Genomic DNA, 21,532 nt, shown 5'->3' on the forward strand with positions numbered 1-21,532 from the left:
TATGATAAACCCACAGCCAACATCATACTGAACAGCGAGAAGCTGAAAGCTTTTCCTCTGAGATCGGGAACAAGACAGGGATGCCCACTCTCCCCACTGTTATTTAACATAGTATTGGAGGTCCTAGCCATGGCAATTAGACAAAACAAAGAAATACAAGGAATCCAGATTGGTAAAGAAGAAGTTAAACTGTCATTATTTGCTGATGACATGATATTGTACATAAAAAAACCCTAAAGACTCCACTCCAAAACTACTAGAACTGATATTGGAATACAGCAAAGTTGCAGGATACAAAATTAACACACAGAAATCTGTGCCTTTCCTATACACTAACAATGAGCCAATAGAAAGAGAAATCAGGAAAACAATTCCATTCACAATAGCATCAAAAAGAATAAAATACCTAGGAATAAACCCAACCAAAGAAGTGAAAGACCTGTACCCTGAAAACTATAAGACACTCTTAAGAGAAGTTAAAGAGGTCACTACCAAATGGAAACTCATCCCATGCTCTTGGCTAGGAAGAATTAATATAATCAAAATGGTCATCCTGCCCAAAGCAATATACAGATTTGATGCAATTCCTATCAAATTACCAACAACATTCTTCAACGAACTGGAAAAAATAGTTCAAAAATTCATATGGAAACACCAAAGACTCCAAATAGCCAAAGCAATCCTGAGAAAGAAGAATAAAGTGGTGGGAATCTCGCTCCCCAACTTAAAGCTCTACTAAAAAGCCATAGTAATCAAGACAATTTGGTACTGGCACAAGAACAGAGTCACAGACCAGTGGAACAGATTAGAGACTCCAAACATTAACCCAAACATATATGGTCAATTAATATTCAATACAGGAGCCATGGACATACAATGGGGAAATGACAGTCTCTTCAACAGATGGTGTTGACAGAACTGGACAGCTACATGTAAGAGAATGAAACTGGATCACTGTCTAACCCCATACACAAAAGTAAATTCAAAATGGATCAAAGACCTGAATGTAAGTCATGAAACCATAAGACTCTTAGAAAAAAGCATAGGCAAAAATCTCTTGGATGGAAACATTAGCGACTTCTTCATGAATATATCTCCCCAGGCAAGGAAAACAATAGCAAAAATGAACAAGTGGGACTATATCAAGCTGAAAAGCTTCTGTACAGCAAAAGACACCATCAATAGAACAAAAAGGTACCCTACAGTATGGGAGAATATATTCATAAATGACAGATCCGATAAAGGCTTGACATCCAAAATACACAAAGAGCTCACGCACCTCAACAAACAAAAAGCAAATAATCCAATTAAAAAATGGGCAGAGGAGCTGGACAGACAGTTCACCAAAGAAGAAATTCAGATGGCCAACAGACACATGAAAAGATGCTCCACATCACTAGTTATCAGAGAATTGCAAATTAAAACCACAATGAGATATCACCTCACACCAGTAAGGATGGCCACCATCCAAAAGACAAACAATGACAAATGTTGGTGAGGTTGTGGAGACAGAGGAACCCTCCTACACTGCTGGTGGGAATGTAAATTAGTTCAACCATTGTGGAAAGCAGTATGGATTTTCCTCAAAATGCTCAAAATAGACTAAAATAGACTTACCATTTGACCCAGGAATTCCACTTCTAGGAATTTACCCTAAGGATGCAGCACTCCAGTTTGAAAAAGACAGATGCACCCCTATGTTTATTGAAGCACTATTTATGATAGCCAAGAAATGGAAGCAACCTAAATGTCCATCGGTAGATGAATGGATAAAGAAGTTGTGGTACATATACACAATGGAATATTATTCAGCCATAAGAAGAAAACAAATCCTACCATTTGCAACAACATGGATGGAGCTAGAGGGTATTATTCTCAGTGAAATAAGTTAAGCGGAGAAAGACAAATACCAAATGATTTCACTCATCTGTGGAGTATAAAAAACAAAAGAAAAACTGAAGGAAAAAAACAGCAGCAGAATCACAGAACCCAAGAATGGACTAACAGTTACCAAAGGGAAAGAGACTGGGGAGAATGGGAGGGTAAGGAGGGATAAGGGCTGGGAAGAAGAAAGGAGGTATTATGATTAGCATGTATAATGTGGGGGGTGGGGGAAAGGGGAGGGCTTTGCAACACAGAGAAGACAAGTAGTGATTCTACAGCATCTTGCTATGCTGATGGACAGTGACTATAATGGGGTTTGTGGGGGGGTACTCGGGGTAGGGGAGAGCGTAGTAAACATAATGTTCTTCAAAAAAATAAAAATAAATAAATTAAAAAATAAACAGTAATAAAAGTAAACTTCAACTTGAAAAAAAAAAGAAAAAAAGATATATCACAGGTCAGGAAATAGTCTAATATATACATTTGGTCAACTCACCCAGTACATCCAGTGATTCAACTAATGTCTTACAGGTTGTCCTAGTCCACAAGTACCCATAACAAAGGTCTCTGCCTCTTGAGCTTATGCTTTTAAATATTGCTTTCCATCAGCCAGCCTCAGGGAAACCTTCATTTACTAGTCAAATGTTAGTTCTTGGATGGGGTAGCAACCAGTCTTATTTAACCCTGCAAATATATAAAACTTCAAGGCCTGAAGAAGCCTGCTTTTTCAAGAAAGCATGGTATTTATTTAAATCCTATTTAAGGAACCAAGAAATTAAAGACACTTAACTTAATGGGGATTATTCTATTTTGTACTCATTTAAGTGTTCATAAAATCTCTTTGCTGCTGGTGAATGACTGTCTCTGAAGTAGAACCATAGGCTTACAGAGAGATTGAATGAAGGGTAGAAAGTCAAGTACCTTGGTACAGAGTGTTTCTGTCTCATTGTGACACATTTTTTAAAGTCACAACTGGAAAACCTGTTAGCTCTGAAATTAGTTTGGCAAATAGTGTCTTTATATTCACAACCACCAGTTGGCAAATGGCTGAGCCAAAAAGTCCTAGAGTTGGAATCTGACCTTGCTGATTTAGAGAACACCAATCTCATCCTTCAGGCATTCTATGCTAGTCTCTGTGGTAGCTCCTAGAGACACAGTAGTGCACAAGATCACCATGGTCCATGATGTCATGGAGCTGCTGATCTAATGGGAAGGTAGACAGTTAAGACAAGTCATAATGACATGAGAGGAGAGAGTTATGATGGAGATGTTCGGGGAGCTAGGGGCAGTTATAGCAGGAGGCCTGACTAACTGATGGGCACAGAAGGCCTTCCTTTCAAAATTGATGTTCAAGCCAAGACTATAGGACAAATAGTATTAGCCAAGTGAAAGTGGCTGTAGAGAGTGTTTTGGTAGCATGAACACTATGTGCGAAGGATAAGACAAGAGAAAGGGAGCATGACCTTTGATGGAAATGCTATGTGTCCTTTATGGTTTGCATGTGATGGGGAGAGCGGAAATTGGAGACAGATGGTGCTAGCAAAGTGACCAGCATAAGTAATTACTCAAAAAATACTGAGTCAGTTAATGTCTTTATAATTCTCTTAATTAGGAAAATCAAATTCCAACTCCAAGGTTTTCTTATTTAGGCACAGGAGCCAGATGGTAGAGTCTTATGAGTTATTTTAAGGAATTTAAATTGGTGTTTGAAATTTCTTTAAGACAACTACCCACCATCCATCCACAGATACATACATGCTTGTTTAACAAACATTTATTGATTGTCTATTATGTGGCAGGCACTGCAGTAGGAATTTGCTTTATATTAAAGAAGAGACGTAGTTCATGTCTTTGTGAAACATACACAGAAGGTGGAGGAATGGGCAATAAACAAGTAAAGAAACAAATATGTGACACAGCTTATTACTAATACAGCAAAGGAAACAACCTTCTTATGGTGATAGAGGATAAGAGCAGTTGGCCCACCTAGATAAGACGGTATGAGAGATTTCTCCCAGGAAGTGTGATTTATACTGATAAAAGAAGGATAAGAAAGCAGCCACATGAAAAGTGAATGAAGAATCTGCACAAAGGAACAGTATATACTGTAAATGCCACAGGAGAGAAATATTTTGTGACAACTGAGGAAATGAAAGATTGCCCCAGTGGTTGGGGTGTAAGAGGAAGGGCAGAGGGATTCAATGTAAAGCTCAAGGTCTACCATACATGGTTCTGTAGGCAACAGCAAGGACTTTTTGAATGTCAATAAACCACTGAAATTTTAGTCAGAAAGCAGCATGACCCATTATATTATCTTCATGCTTGAGGTTTTTATGGTTTATACTAATTGCTGTTTGGAGAAGAGATCTGCAGTAGTCAGCTTGGACTGTCATAACAAGATACCACAGACTGAAGGGCTTAAACAAAAGACATCTATGTTCTCCACAGTTCGGGGCGCTTGAAGCCCATGATCAAGGTGTCAGAAGAGCTGGGTTGTGGTGAGACCTTTCTGCCTGGCTTACAGATGGCTGCCTTCCCTCTGGTCCTCACATGACCTTTGCTTGTGCATATGCAGGGAGAGAGATTGAGATCTGGTTTCTCTCCCCCTTCTTACAAGGACACTAATCTTCTTGGATTAAGGACCCACCCTCATGACCTCATTTCACCTTAATTTCCTCCTGAAATGCCCCATCTCCAAATAGTCACATTGGGAGTTAAGACTTCAGTATATGGATTTGTGTGTAGGGGGGAACAATTCAGTCCATAACAAGATTATAGATCAAGAACAAATGGAAAGACACAGTATGTTAGGATCATGACAGTGCCTTGCAGCAAATAATGCTGGGCTATTAGGGAAAAGTAGATGAACTCAAGAAATGTTTAGAGGTAGAAACATCAGAACTTGTGGGTAGCCTGGATGGGGGAGGTGGTGCCTCTACTGAGGTGGGAAAGCCTTAGGTAGGAAGAATTTGGAGGAGGTAAGCAAGAGCACAGTGCTGGAATTGTTATATTTGACAATTATGTGAGCCAACAAGTGGAGATGTTAAACAATTGGACATAAAAATCTGGAACTCAGAGGAGACTTGGACAGAAGATAGAAATTTGAGGATCATAGGCATAAAGACGGTCACTGGTGATGCTACAGGGAAGGTAGTATCCCAAAGAAAGAAAGCCCATGGTACATTAACATTGAATAGATGGGGAGAGAAAAACATATCCAAAATATAAATTGAGAAAGAGACAGAAAGGCAGGAAGGAAACAAGGCAAATGTGTGGCCAGAGGTGGAGAGACTTTCTCAAAGGAGTGGGTGTCTGTGTTGCAGGGCCTCAGACCATCCAAGCTTCATAAATATTCTCAGAGGTCTGACAGCATTCCGCACAATTGTACTCATGCTATGATTTATCACAGGGAAAGGATACAAAGCAAAATTAGCAAAGGAAAAGGCACATGCATGAAGGTCATGAAACTAGGAACAAGCTTCCATGTGTCCTCTCCTGGGGCAGTCACACAGGACACACCGATTTCCCCAAATTCCAGACTCCCTGAAGGAAGGCAGGTGTTAACACAGCACAAAACCTTATTGTTTGCACAGGCAGGCTAGGTATAAGGAGCTCTTCCTATCAGTTCTGGGAATGGTAGGAACCCTCCCCAAATCCAAGCTTCCATATGCCCCCAAGGGCCACCTGGTAAGAGGCATTTCTAAGGAGAAGCAGTCAGACCTCCTGAGGTAACTCTTCTCCGCACTGTGTCAAAGAGTAAAATGCTACTTATGAGGATTAAAGGTAGAGAGAACTGAAAAGTCTGATTAAGTTATGTGACAAGGAACTTACTGGTGACTTCACTAAGTTGTCTCTGCTTAGGGCAGGGGAAGCTAGTTTGCCATGGGTTAAGGCATAAACAAGGGTTAGAGAACTGAAGAACATGCAGAAAACTCCCAAGAAGAGCTGATTTTGTAGGGGAGCACAGAGTGTAGTGGCAGAAGTCAAAGTGCAGTAAGTGTGTTTGCCTGTTTCTTGTAAACAGGGAGGCCTGGAGCATACTGCAAACCTGGTATGGGGAGTTGACAGAGAAAGAGAGGTTGGAGGTACAAAGAATATGTGTCCTAAGGAGGCATCAGAATACCAAGATTAGTCTTAGACTGGAAGAGGGACTTCGCTTTCATTCTGACAGGAGGCAAGGCAGAACAAATGGGTTTACGGGCACAGAGATTTGAAGTTTTCATTATAAGAGGTTCACATAATTTGCTTCTGCATTTGTTTACTCAAAGAAATAGATAAGATTTTCTTCTGTGAGTCCTACAGAGGGAGGTGTTAGAGGATTAAAGAAAATGGGACAGAGTTGAGTAGCAAAACACAGTAGAAGTGACAATCTGGTTAAGGTTGGTGACCATAAATTTGTAACTGCAATGAATGACTAGCTGGGTTATTTCTCCGAAGAAAATTGAGAATTAAAAGGCTTGCAGCCAGGGGCACACTATAATTTGACCTAGGAACCAATATGAACATGAGGTTGCACTTGGTCAACGTAACAGATATGGATGCAAAGAAGCCCCAAAAAGGGTAAGGTCAGCAGCAGGGAGGTTAATGTTTAAAACCTTAAAAAAAAAAGGATTTACTCAGACTTGGCTCTCCTGACTTTTGTCTCATGAAATGGTGATGGTACCAGAAGTTCAATTCTGTTGAAACAAACAACCATTTCATGAGCACTTATGTGCCAGACACACTGTAACACATAGATAGCGAGAGGGGGACATAGAGGAAGATTGTATTATATAATAAAAATAACCAATGGTTTCACTTACCAGAGTGTAGAAGGAGATAATTAAATCAAAAGTAAAGGTGATCAGATCATTTGCTATCTGTTCTCCCATAGGCAACTGAATGCTTTCTATTAATTGGAACTAGTATGGTATTTTTGTGGAGTTCCCTTATGATTGTACACAAAATATTCTAGCCTTATATTATTCAGGTTGTATTTTCTAATTTCTCTTCTTTCATTGCAGTCCGTCTCATTAATTAGTGTTTCCTTACTCTACAACCATTCGAGTTTTATTTGCTGAGCTTGTTACAGATAGTGCACATTATACAGGCAATGCTAGGAGTTGCTATTCCCTCTATTTTAATAAACCTAGGCTTTAATGAGGTGTCTGGCTGATACATAGCCCAGAATTTAGAAGACAAATCAAGCCCTTCTTTGAAAATGAGGATCTAGACTTTGCTCAAAATGCCACAATACTTTGGCAGTCTGGACTGACATGAGAACAAAAAGCTATTTTTTAACATTCATTTTATGGTGATCGTATTCTTGAATATTTAAGCATATTCTGATGAAAACTTCCATTTTAAACTTAGAGACTGTCTTGAACGGAAAAGGAAATTGAGAGTATAGTGTAGCATTTCATTCCTATTTCTCATTCAATTTCAGCAACCAAAAAAAGAGAAATACTGAAATTAGATGTGCCAAAATCCATGTGAAAGAAAGAAATACAGATGGCTATAATGACTGTGTTTATCCATTTAGCTGGCATTTCAAGAAGCAGACTAGATCTATCAGATTGTATTTAATAAATATGTCCCCAAACAGTTTAATGTAACAAATACATATTTAGTACCACTGTATACTGAGAACAATGCTAACATTTATGGAAGATGCAAATGAAGCACAGTCTCTGCCTCCTGGAATATAGAGTCTTACTGAGGAAAAGTGAAATGTTGACATTTTTGATAAGTGGAAGAACACCTCAGTAGAGACCCTCAACATGTGGCATAGAAAGGCTGAGTAGGAAGTGATTACTCAGTACCATATAATCCAGTTACTATTTCAAGCAGCTCTGAAATCATCTCTCATGACTACACTATTTCCATCACTGGGGTAATCCTCATCCATTCCTTTACATGGAGCTTCTGGAGGAGCATGCAGACCATTTAATGCTATTCCCAAACCCTTTCTGGTTTGACACCTCCATGACTTGCACTTGCCAATCCCTCTACCTAGAAAGCCATACCCAATTCTTTACCCTATTTAGACAACCAATTTCTAGCCATACAAAAGCAACTCAAACTTCTCTTACTCTGGGACACCTCTCAGACCCTACTTGGCTGGACTAGGAAACCTCTTGTTTGAGTTAAAATATCGTCCCTTACCTTGGTCCCAGAAGCAAAATAGCTTGAAGTTATCTTCTCCTAGATGTCCGAAAGCTCCTCAGAAGCAGCATATCCTTGGCGGTATCTGCATGAATGAGCGCCATCGCCAGCCACTACAATGATGCCTGGCACATAATGGGCTCTCTAAAACTTATCACATTGTTGAATGAAAGGAATATTTGATATTTGATAACTTGATATGGATATACTAGTTAAATAGCATATCAACTCTCTAACTGTTTCAGAAGAATAGAACAAAGACGTGCTTGTCAAAAGCAGTAGGACTTTCTTCTAGGGCCTGGGAGGAGATAAATGTGACTGTAATAAAAGAATAGAACCAGGCTCTAAAGAAAAAAAATAGGATGACACATTAATTGTGAATAAACTATATATAACAGAATTTTGTGGATATATATCTCCCATGTACTAATCATTCCTGAATTCATTATCTCATTTACTCATCAAACAACTTTACCAAGTAAATGTTACTATATGATAGCTTATAGGCAGTTTCTACTTTAAAACTGTCTAAATTCTGTGATAGTTGCTCTAATTTGATCTACATTTCATTATTAAAACAATGTATGCACACAATATATACAATGAATGAAAAAGCTATTATACCATTGACATTTCCAGTTACCTTACAGGTAACCACTTTTAACTACTCACATTTTTAGATTTCCAGTGGTTAACAATATTTTAATAATATAGACATGAGTCCATTGCTTAATTTATCAACTTAGGATAGTTTTCTTCGGTTATTTAAAACTAAAAATCCAGTTCACTTATTCTATCAACCACCAAGGTTGTAACCTTAAATCTGAGTTTTGAGAGTCATATTATTATTTTAGTTCTGCTACATATTTCCTTAAATCTAAGTAAAATATCTGGGCCGTGTTTTTGTTCCATTAATGCTAAACCTGAAAAAGAGAAAGGAATTCATACCCCCATATTAACCTACTCTATGCATTGCCCTCTTTCTCTTGTACCATTATAGGAGCATCAAGACTTAAGAAATTTACTTTATAATATAAAACCATAATTAATTCACATATATCAATAACTTGAGATTCCCAAAATCCAAATAGCTATAATTAGTTTTAATATTTTGATTATCCAAATATAATTCTGTTTAGAACCAAGTAGTGTGTTTGAATCCCTAAAAAGCATTAATATTTGACACGATGCAGAATATGCTGATGACAAGAGAATGTTCCAAGCATCAGTCAAAATTATTCTCGTAAACTTTTCTATCTGTTGTTTAAAGCATGCCACATTTTGCTTTGCTTTATATTCCAAGCATGGCCTTCTCATACAGCTCTTTGCATGCTGGTTTCTAATCACATCTCTATTCTCTTGATGAAAGAAACCATGCTTTTTTTATGATATATGTGAAATCTTCCAGCTTTTAAGTCATAGTATCTGATGAATAAGACCACTTTCGTCTTTCAGTCATTCTTATGGCACACTCTTTCCTTCTATCCCCAGAAGAGCCATAACCCAGAAAGAGGCCTCAATCCTGGGGAAAAGATGGAGCAGAGGCAAAGCAAACCCACAATGGGCAAGTAATTTACACATGTGGAGCCATTTGTTACCTCAGCATATGTAGTCTATTCTGACTGATACTGGTTCAGTATTTATGGCTGGGAATTTCCCCCGTAATTTTGAATTACTATTCTAGCATCTAGTGTTTTTGATAAAAGGTTTGATAACAGCTTTTGTTTATTTACTACTGAGATCTTTTATTTTATTCTCTCAGAAAAAAAATTAAGATCTTCCCTTTATCTTTGGTGTTCTGAACTTTCATAAGGATGTGTCGAGGTTTCAACCTTGTTGCCTGCATACTTCAATGGGACACTTCTTTCCCCAGTTTCATTAACTTTTCTTGTCTCTTCGTTTAAGTAGTTTTCCTCTATAATTAAATTTCTTCCTTCCTCCTTCTTAATTAACTTTGTATTCTGAACTGAAATCTTCCAGCTTTTAAATCGTAGTATTGGATTCTTATTATAGATCTTCTAACATTGTATCTTTAATTTCTCTCCCATAGTTTTAACTCTCAATTTAATTGGAAATTAAATAAATTGAAGTCGAAATAAGTTATCTAAGTCATAAGATAACAGCCTACTGGCTACAGACTCTGTGTGATTTCCTTACTTTAATTTTTTAATTTTTTAATAGTGTCAATTATGTTTTTATTAAAGTACTTTCTGTGTTCTCTCTCTGTTCCTTTCCCTACCTTTTATAATAAAGGTAAATATCTTCTCAATTCTCTTTAAAAATAGAAACTGGAATTTTAAAAAAGTTGTTTCATCCTCATTGAATTATATCTATTTTCCTCTTGATTGGTTGGTCCGCGCTGCATTTTGGTACTCCTAGATCAAGCCATTTGTTTTCCTCGAACGCCTAGTTGTCTTTGCTTCTTGGTCATACAGGAGTATTCATTCAGTGAGGTGAATGACCACAGATAACTGGGTAGTTGATCTAGGCTTCTTCTGAATCTGATTATAGCTCTTTAAACAACCAAACCCCAAACAACAAAAGCTTGAAACTGAAGGGCTAACTCTATGCCTACATGTCTTGGGTTTCCAGTCAGGACAAGCTGGCTTTCAAGTTTCTATTTAGAAAGAATAGGTAGGCAGTAGGTAGACAAACTGCCCTTCCCCTCTGCTGAAAAACTGCTTCACTCTTAGGCACCATACCCTTATTAGGCATTCTAACTTTATGTAGCTAGATTGTTCAAAATTATTGGAAAATTATTTCCCACTTTCAGTTATGAAGGCAAAGTGTACTGCTTTCTGATTTCTTGATATATATATGTGTATTTTAGTTGAAGAGGTCCACTGTCTTTACTCTTATATAGACAGTTTCAAAAGAAATTATTCAGATTATTACCCTACAACCCTCCTGCTTTCCCTGCCTATTGATTCTGAGCCTGAAGTCCTCCCAGGGTTCTGCCAGGAAGCACAGCTCTTATGTTTAATGTCTCCTCCTCTGGGATTTTTCCTGTATTCTGGCATATATGTCAGTGTGGCCCCATTACTTTGTGAAAATACCTGATTTGCTGAGGCGTTCTTCTCATTTTGGGTGTTATCAAAGAGTTAATCAATTTTGTACTTTCATACTTTCATTCCAATGACATTTGGGCATGCATGTGTCTCAGCCATCTTGATCAGAATGCAACCAAATTAATTTTTCCGAATATTAAGTAAAGCTACATATTTGCTTATTGCTGAGTTAAAATATTAAATAAAACATTTAGGCAAGAATTAAATAGTAAGGGACTTAGGAGGACTAACATTTGTTGATCACCTATTTAGTGCCAAGAGCTGAGTGAGAGAGTTGATTTGTTTCCACGGCCTCATTTAATCTGTATAATAACCCTATGAAGTGTCACAATCTCCACTTTATAAAGGTATATATAGGGGCTCAAGGAGTTTAAATAAATTGTCCAGGTCATAGGACTAATAAATAGTAGTACCAACTGGATGTGTCTGGCTCCAAATCATCCGCTAGTTCTTTCACAGCATGCGAAATAGCTTGGATGCTTTAGACTGAATGCTGTAACACTGTGAATTGTTTGTATTTTATTATTTTTTTAAAATAAGAGAATAGAACAAGAAATGTTATTTATTAGCAATTTACCAATTCGGAAAAATTGTATTTAAAGGAAAGATGTCTTTCAATATATTGTGTTGATACATAAATGTTATGTATGGGGTACATTGTGTCCTTGCCTTTCATTGAAATCCAAACAGGGACATATATTTTTTCTCTCCATAGATCATTCAGAGAGAGTAACAAAGGTGTAAATATGAGTGTTCTTCAATGTCAAATCAAGACTAAAATAATAGATGCTGCACACTGGTGCCCACAGATGGTAAAGGCAGGTAGCTTTGTCCAGACTTCCCCCACTGTATCCTCCTCATCATATAAAATGTGATGAAAGGGCAGCTCACATGTCATTCTCTTCTTTCAGCCAAGAAACTATGTTTCTTCCTTCCCCACTGAGTTAGGGTCTATGCAGCACAGTAGGCCAGACATTGTGTGCCGTATGTTAGTGGGTGCCGGCTTGGGTTTCTGCTGTGTTTTTGTATTCCTTTAAATATTTTGGAGCTTTGTTCTGGGATACAGATAAACCACTTGTCATTTGTTTTATTCTTTTGAAGCTAGCTTTTAAAATTTATTACTTGGGGACAGAACAGCCTTTATTTGGGGGCTAGTATACCCTGCTTCTAAGGCAATGTCCTTTTGAAGACTCTATTTGGTACACATATATTAGGAGATATTTCCACTTTGGCTGATGGAAACAGCAACTGTCCCAGGCCCCATGGGAACTCTAAGTATTTTGCTCTGCTTCTTTCTGGCTGTTCTTTGCTAGGTTTGGGGAGTTTGTTCATGTGCACTGATCAGTACTGAGCTACAGACTCAAGGAAACCACTCTAAAGATCTTTGTGGAGCTATTTTGTCTCCAGTATTTTGCCACACAAATCTGGTATGCTTGGTCTCCCTGAAATCCAGATGTTTTTTCCTCAAGTCAGGAAGACCACCAGGCTCCATTTATGGCTCCCCTCCCTACATCGTGGCCTGAAAATTCTCTCCGGTCAGCAGCCCGGGACCATCACAGGGTTCATCTTGTCTGCATCCTTTTCTCGGTATCAGGGTTATGCACTCTGTTGTCTGAAAACCATTCCTTTGCCTATTCTGTCTTATTTTTTCATTGTTTAAGACAGGAGGGGTGTCTTAATCAGCTCAGGCTTCTGTAACAAAAATACCATTGGCTGGGTGGCTTTAATCACGTTTACCTTTCACAGGTCTGGAGGGTGGGAAGTCTGAGATCAAGGTGCCAGCAGAATTGGCTGTTGCTGCGGACCCCGTTCCTGGTTTTCAGATGGCTGCTGCCTTCGTCTATGTCCTTATATCTTGGGACAGAGATGGAGGGAGTTCTGACCATTCTTCTTTTTCTTGTAAGGATGCTAATACCATCATGGTGGCTCTAAATCTTGTGACTTCATCTAAAACTAGTTACCTCCCCAAAGCCCCACATCTTAATACCATCACATTGAAAGTAAGGGATTAAATAGATGGATTCCAGAGGTTGAGCACATATATTCAATCCATACAAAAGGTAAAGTCTGTCCATTATTCTTGAAATGGAATTTGTTATTTTATGCCCACTTGAATTTGGTTAAAAAAAAAAGTAGCTGTTAGTCAAGAGTATGGATATAGATGGCTTAGCTTTCCATTCATCTCTGTTTTAGGCCAGAATAAATCACTCCAACGATCATAAATTTTAAAATTTATTTGAAGGATACCAAGCACCTTATGGGAGAAGAGGGCAAACACTTAATGGATGTATGGCTTATGTCCAACACCTAGATTGTTTTGACAGTACATCCAAAGGTTTATACCCTGTTGATACAGCCTTATTTTACATAAAATGAAAGACATTTTTATCACACAGACTTCTTAAGTGTTCACTCATATTTGTAATATATTTGAATATAAAATACAGTAAAGCAGGAAAATAGGTGTGGTGGTCCATATACAGTAAACAATTGGTCAGTTGACAAGTTGCTGGCTGGAAAATGAGGTCCCCTGCCCAACTAAATTGCTTGCGAGTAATTTAAGGGCTCAACACAATAAAATAACAGCAGTGCTATTTGCTATGTGTAGCTAAGAAAGACAACAAATAAAGACTCATTTCAGAGTACTTACACGGCATTCAGACTAGAAGATGTATCTCCAGTGAGTCAGATGGCAGGGGAAGGCTGTAGTTGTAGTTTTGGTTAATAAATCATTGACTTGCTCAGTCTTTAAAATATAAGAAAACCTTAGTGTTAGTTCTGAGAGCCCTAAACATTTCAGTGGACTATTTTTTTCAACATATATGCTATGACACAGAAGTCCTATTTTGCCATACATTTTGAATGCCATACATGCTTGAATACTTCAAGCAAAGCAATGTGTGCTATGGGACATACAATGATAAGTAACAGCAGTCTTATTTCTAAAGCAGAAGAGGATACAAAAAGTGTGTCCAAATATTTACAACCTAAGGTATTGTGTGTTATGTGTCTTAGCATGGTCTCAAAGAAAACATCTAAGGGAAGAGGACTTACCTGAACTGGCCTCTAAGGGAAGTTTTTACAGGTAGCCTTTAAAACATGGTGAAGGTGGGTAGGATTTCCAGAGGAGGAAGTGGGAGTGGGATGAGAACTTACTAGGGGCAGAGGCAGCAAATGACAGTTGTGATTCAGAATGGTAAGCACCTCCATGTACATACCAGACTAACTTGAAGGATTAATGGAAGAAAAAACTGAAAAGTTGGTCACCAGATTATAATGAGCTTCACATGACAGTCTAACGGGTTGTTGAGCCAAGGAAATCACTTCAGGGTTTCCATCTGTACTGCACTAGGGTTTGCTGTGAAGCTCACAAGTTCATGTGGTATGAGTTACAGAACACGCTTTATTAAGGAAACTTAAAGAAGCCAAAGATAAGCAAGGAAAAGGAAGTCATAGGGGCCCATGTTCTCCTTTATCACATAGAGAAATGTGCTGGGGTCAGGGCAGCAGGTGACAGTCTAGTATTCCTTGTCATGCGCACTTCTTATAGGATAATCTTATAGGGAACTTAGTCCATGGGTGCCTGTATGAGGGTTCTCCAGAGAAGAACCACCGACAATATACATGTATATATAGGAAGAGATTTATTATGAGGAATTGTCTCATGAGATTATGAAGGCTGAAGAGTCTCATAATCTGCTGTATGAAAGCTGCAGACCCAGAAAAGTCAGTGGTATGATTCAAGTCCAAGTCCAAAGGCCTGAGAACCAGGGCAGCTGATGGTCTGAGGGCAGAAGACAGATGCCCTATCTCAAATAGGCAGGCAGGAAGCAAAAAAGGGTGGATTCCTCTTTTCTTTGCCTTCTTGCTCTATTTTGGCCCTCGACAGATTGGGTGATACCCACCCACAATGGGGAGGGGGTCTGTTTTATGAGATTGGAGTCCACAGATTCCATTGCTAACCTCATCCAGAAACACTCACACAGGTACACCCAGAAATAATGTTTAATCTGGGTACCCTTGGCCCAGTCAAGATGGCACAAAATTAAACATCACAGTGGGTGAGTGTACAGTTACATGGAGTCTGACTTTGAGATGCCAGTTATTTACAGAAGTGTTTGGGGAAGGCAGAGAGAAAATTGGAGACCATGGCACCCAAGAGAAGCTGCAGTATTCTCTGTCAGGGGAGGAGGACACTTGGGAAGCTGGGTTTTTAATGGAAGTCTCAAGTTCCAGCTAACTGTCAGGGTAGCTTTTGGACAATTCTGCTCACTCTACCATCAAAGGATTGGCATTAACAGGGTTAACTGAGGTTACCAATTCAACAAAGTCTCTAGACACCAAACAAATAGAATGAAAAGCCAAAAAATATATAGGGCTTTTGCCATACTTAAGTTTTTAAACACACACACACACACACACACACACACACACACACACACACACACACATATCCTGTCCAGGCCTTTAATATCATCTGTGATACTGATTTTGCCACTAGAAACTGATGATCCCAGTAAAGATAGTGGGGCTCCAAAATCTGAGAGATTATTTAGCAGAATACTGTATTGGACTAAACAAGATATAGGGCAGTAACAATAAAAATGGAGAGGGGCATAGATATTAGCAAGAACCTGAAAAGCCAAGGTCACATCTGATGACCCATCAAATGGGGAGTGAGAGAGAAAGAGTCCAGGATGACTCAGCCCATGAAAACAGGCAACTAAAAACAGGAAATTACCACTAACAGTAGTAAGGAATTTATAAGAGGAGATGGTTTTTGTGAGAAGTGGCAGGAGTCTGCTGGGCTTTGGACACCTATGTACCAGGCACTCTGCCAAGCATTTGACATGCAATACCCATCTAATGCTTACAATTATTCTATGAAGTAGAAAATTATTACTTTTATGACTCCCTATTTATTAGAAGAAAAACTAAGACTTGGAGAAATTAAGTGACTTGCTAACTATACTATTTATTTAGCATAGCACAAAATCTTTCTTATGCCAAAGCTCATCAACCACTGAGTCAGTACCCAAAGTCTAAACAAAAGCCTGGATCTCAAGCCCCATCTGAGGGCAGGAACAGAGACTTTGAGACATGCAGCTTGTCACGGGAGAAGCAGCTACAGGAAGAAAGCAAGCCTGTTTGAAGGGAAAGCATAGAGATTAAGAGAAAGATGGCCATGAACAAAACATGGGAATTATGTAATTTGGGTGGATGGGAAGAAATAAGGGAAGAAATAAGAATACAGATAAGGAGACAAGTCACAAGACAGAAGTGAGTCTGAGTCACAGTTAAAAAGAAATTACAAAAAAATCTGTAATCCACAGTATAAATTGTCAAGGGGTAGACTACTGGAAGGTTACCAGAAACTTGAGATAATCATGGCAAATACTTAAAAAGTCCTTATAATATGTCAGAAACTGTTTTAAGTACTTTATACATACCACTCATACAATCATCCCCAATTCATTATCCCATTTTACAGATTGGAAGCTGACGCACAGAGAGGCAAACCAGTCGCTCAACTAGTGAGTGACAGCGCTGCAGCGCCGCCCAGCGTCTAGTCCAAGCAAATACACCCCGCACCATCCTGCCACCGTTTCAGAACGGTCCCTGCGCTGACCGGACTGCAGCATATTAAGGAACAGCGAAGTGATAGAATTTCCCATCTGGCTATGCAGTGGTGGTTTATGACCTGGCTCAGGTTCATCCTTTTCTGCAGCATCCTAAAATAATGCTCTCAGAGAACTGGATTCCAGGAAGGGTTGGCCTAGTTACGCTGCCAGGGCAACAGTGCAGCTTCCGTGGCCCTGGGGCCTGCTGGATTTTGACAAGTGGGCTGAAGGCCAGGACCACCAGGCATGCGGGGGTTTCCTTAACCACCTGCCACTTTCTTTGAGGCATGTTCTCTGTAAAACAGTAAAGAGGCCAGGTAGATCCACAGGTTTGGTACAAAGAAGACAGGAGTATGGAGAAGAACAAGGGGGCTGAGTCAGGGCTAAACAAGAGCAGGTCCCGACGTCAGGCACGAGGACCTCGTTTGTTTTGAGCCAGGGCTAGGCGGCCTGCTTTGCCATGTTACACAGCACACGCTGCCTGCAGGTTTCCCCTCAGCCCTTCAGAACGGCAGACAGGCACCTGCTGACACCGAGGGGAAGCGACTGTCAACAGCACTCACCATCCTCTGCCGTGACAGAGACCCTCTCCCTTGACCAAACTCCAGCCAGGCACCTGGGAGGCCTCCTCTCCTGGAGGCCTCCTCTCCCGGAGGCCTCCCCCTCATACAAAACACTGTAAAGACTTGGGCAAAACACTAATAATAGTTTGCAACGGCTCAAGAACAAAAGCTCATCCAACACCCACCCCGAAGAGTAGCTGTCTCCGAAAAGACACTTTATTGAAAAAAAGAATTACTGCCTCTTCCAGCAAATACCTGAGGACAGGGCCCCTGCCTTCCAGGCTCTGGGGGAGGGGAGGAGCCTTTCCTGGATAGGCGCCAGTTAGCAAACCCACGTGGGTCTCCCATGGACCAACCTGCTGCTGGGTTTTTGTCATTCTTCACTTCCTGACTCATCTGAGCCCGGGCTCAGCCCTCCCTATTCCCTCATCCTCCATTAAAATACCAAGCAACCTCTGTGTGGTTAAAGCTGAGTTCAGCTCATGCTGGACTCTTTTCCCTTTGCAATAGTATGTTACTGATTAACATTAAAATCTGTCCTTAACCCTTTTCATTAGTGTCAGCTTTGTTTATCTTTGATGTCCCCACAAGAATACCCTCTCTGGCACCTTTAATCTCCCCTATTCATTAATTCCTTTGACAAGGGGCATTGTTTGTAAGCTCTGGTTGAAAAGCTCAGCAATTTCCTAGGAAGAATTTTATACGAGCTCATTAGTAGGAGCAAAATGGGAGTGAAATTATCCTGGAGGCATTAGAAGGGCTTGAATCCAGAGAGGGACTGAGGGACATGAGAAACTGCTCTTATCCTTTTGGAACCCCAAAGGCCTCAAGTCCTCATCCCCTATTTTGCTGAACTTGTGGCCTTCACAGCCTCCCCACTTGCACTCTGCATCATAGTCATTGTTCTGCCTTTACCATAGTACTGAAGAAGGGCTCGGCAAAGTTTCTGGTGACAGGGTGCATGTACAAAGGGAAGGAAAGCGGACCAGGACAGGGGACCAGGGCCACTGCCCTTTCCTGGTGGGTCATGGGAGGTGAATGTGGGGAGACACTGGTCCTTGAAACAGGAGCTGGAGAACAGACAGCAAATCTGTATCAGTCACTACTGAACTTGGCTGCATGTTGGAATCACCTGGGGATCTCTGACAACTTGATATGCTTCCTTCCCACATCCAGATATCCTGACTAAACTAGGATGTGGTGGACATCAGAATTCTGACAACCTCCCCAGTTGATTCTAATGTGCAGCAAGTCTGGATACCACTTAGCTCCCTAGGCAACCACAGTAACATTTTGAACAGGGTAATCAATCTTCAAAACACTTGTGCCTGTAACCCTTAGTGATGAAAGTATTTGGTAATAATAGGTGCAGCCTCATTCAGTGCTACATAGGTAACATGTTTCACATTCATTAATTCATGTAACAATCCTGAGGTATTATTCCTTCAGTGTTACAAGTGAGGAATCTGAGTCTCAAATATCTTGAAACATACTGTCCAAACTTACAAGGTGAGTAAGGAATGGGAGCAGGATCCAAATATGAGATTCCCCCAAATCAGTCAGTCTTAACCACTACACCCTACTACTCCTATCCAGGACCCCTTGTTCCAGATGCTTGAAAAGTAGCTTTGAACATGTGTCCTAGAGCCTGTCCAGAAAAGAGTCTAGCCCAGGGAGGACTGAATCCCACACACACAGTGGCATGGTAGACTTTTTTTTATCTGCATCTAGTATGATGTCATGCTTGTTTGAATGGCTTTCCTGACCCATAAACCTCTCAGCAAAAGTGGTCAATAATCAGGCTTCATCAGCTGGGAACTGAGTTTACAGGAGACACAGCAGGTGTGAAGGTCAAGACTGATGAGTTCTAAAGGTCAACAGAAGTCCTGGGAGACAAGTAGTAAAGAATACAAGAGAGAGAGAGGAGGCAGATCAAATCTGTTAACTAGCCAATTCCTAGCAGGTAAGAAATAGCAGTAGTGATAGTTGATTCTAGAGCAAAAGCTGTTCATATGGAAGGTAACTGCATCCAGATGGACTGGGCTTGAAGCAGAATGGAAGTCTGGTGACACAGACTTCCTTAACTTCTTTCTATTCCTTCTGTATGAATGTGTAAGTGATATGTGTCCAGAACAAGCAGAACTTCATAAACAAATGCGATGAAGGGTCATCTGTTGGATGACATATAAGGACCTCTTACATGTGGAAGGACTTTGCAAAAGAAGCAAGCTACAGTGTTGCACGGCAGAATGATCTCTGCAGTTGGACAGGCCCGGGAGAACTTGGCCCGAAAACTTGCCAGGTGTGTTCTTGGGTAAGTTACATAAATTCTCCGAGGCTTTGTTTTCTTATCTGTAAAGTTAGGATGTGATTTTTGCTCACACAAATTTCTTGTTGGATTATATGAGATAATGGCATAAATGTCTTGCACATTTCTTGGCACACAGCATGAGTTCAACAAATGCCACTCTCCTCACCCTCCACTGTCATCTTGTTCTTTTATCTCTGGAATAGAAACACATTCAAACATTTTTGCAATATGCAGCAGAGTTAGTATTACTTAAATTTTAAAATATTACAGGTGATTAAATGTAATAATACATGCAAACCTGTTTTGAAGTTATAAAGTACTAAACAACTCTAAGGTATCATTATTTTAATTACATAATTATACACCAGCAGATCCTGTCTTGTGGCTCCGGTATCTCCTGCTGCTGACTCAAATCTACAGTTCTAGGACAAATTCTTAAAGGCTCCTTTTCCTCAGGGACATTCATGAAACTACATTTTGTATTTCCAAAAATGGACTGATTGGCTTTCCTGCAAGTGCTTCTTCCTCATCCACTTCTCTTGGCACTTGGGACAGGTTTATCCTCTGTCCTTCTGTAAGAGAGACCTGGTTGTGGATGCAGGTCAGAGTCGTGGAGGGAGCTGACAGAGGATGGCTGTAGAGTCAGAAGCCATAGTTTGAAATCTCGGAGAGGCAGAACAGTACGTGGGGAATATCGTATGTCTAGAACCCAACTGCTTTCATTCAAATCCCAGTCTCACCTCTTAAAAGCTGTGTGGCCACAGACAAGCTACCTGACTCCACTGTGCCGAAGCTGCGTCACCTGTGCAATGGCAGGGATAATAACAGCACGACCTTATGGGCTTGTGGGGATGATTAAAGGAGGTAATATCGTTAAACCACTTAAAATACTCTGTTGCCCACTGTCATTATTGATGTGGTGCTGCCTTTATAGCGACAGTCTGGGATAAAGTAAATAGGGAGTCTTGCAGGTCATCTGAAAATTACAATCACACTGCTTGCCTGTTACTGAATGTGATGATTAAATGAGAAAGTAAATTTGCTGCCAAAAATTTAGAATCATCCTCTAGGTCCATCAGTGTCAAGGAAGATCGTCCACTTGCCTACTGAAGGCAGAGTATGGATGTGGTCCCCTTCCTGCTTCTCCTTTTCATGCTGGAGTGGTATGGGTTTTGCCAGCTACTTCCCTTAATTTGGATGCTTCCTCCTCCTCTCACCTGAGAACCAGGTGGGGCTGGTGACCAGGCTCCTGCACAAGCCAGCTAGCTCAGCACAGGCACTCCAGGCAAACACTCACCTTTCCTCTGTCATAGTGGGAACTGGGATTCAGGATTACATTTAAGGAGCAGGCTTCTAGCCTGAGCAGAAGGGATGTGGTACTGTACATGGTGACCTAGACTATATACGATGATTCCTATTCAAGGACTTGCAGAATCCCCAAAATAACCAAGAATAATCTGCCTATTTGCTATGGACTATTTTCCTTTGGGATCTCCCGAAACCTGGGTCTAGGTGAGGTTGGGTATCCCCAGCCCCTGGTGACAGTGCTGCCACAGGAGGACCCCAATCACTTCCTGATTTCTAACCAGCATAAGCATTGGAATAACTATTCATCCTATTTCCATGTTTGAGGCACTCAATCAGGCTGGAAAGGGGGCATTTTCCTTCCTAACCAACCACTGGATATGCTTACTCCTGAAGTCCCCAGGCAGTGTCCAGTGTACAGACTTGCTTACAGTCAGTAGCTGTTTCCTTGCCAAAGTCTCTCAGTGTATTTTCTCTTAGCCATCCGAGACTAACATTCCTGTCACTTGGGGTCCCTTCTCACTGTTATTGTCCATATCTAGTCAATCATCTCATAAGTGCTAATACTACCTTTGATGTCTCAACTTTCTGACTTCTAAGCTTTGTTCTCTCCATCTTTAGTTGCTTTTCTAGCTT

At 40.3% G+C, this 21,532-nt stretch overlaps 1 long non-coding RNA gene across 3 annotated transcripts in view; it reads right to left on the bottom strand.

Moving 5' to 3' along the window:
• LOC140850477 (uncharacterized) overlaps positions 1 to 21,532 on the bottom strand; it is a 73,868-nt gene that overhangs the window by 34,027 nt on the left and 18,309 nt on the right. For all 3 annotated transcript variants that reach the window (XR_012133373.1, XR_012133372.1, XR_012133374.1), the window contains exons 2-3: positions 13,747 to 13,842; positions 8,029 to 8,326 (exon numbers count right to left, since the gene is read on the bottom strand). This is a non-coding gene — a long non-coding RNA (uncharacterized lncRNA). The remainder of the gene's footprint in view (positions 1 to 8,028; positions 8,327 to 13,746; positions 13,843 to 21,532) is intronic.

This window comes from Manis javanica, chromosome 7 (genome assembly GCF_040802235.1).
Source record: "Manis javanica isolate MJ-LG chromosome 7, MJ_LKY, whole genome shotgun sequence".
In the NCBI taxonomy this organism is placed as follows: domain Eukaryota; kingdom Metazoa; phylum Chordata; class Mammalia; order Pholidota; family Manidae; genus Manis; species Manis javanica.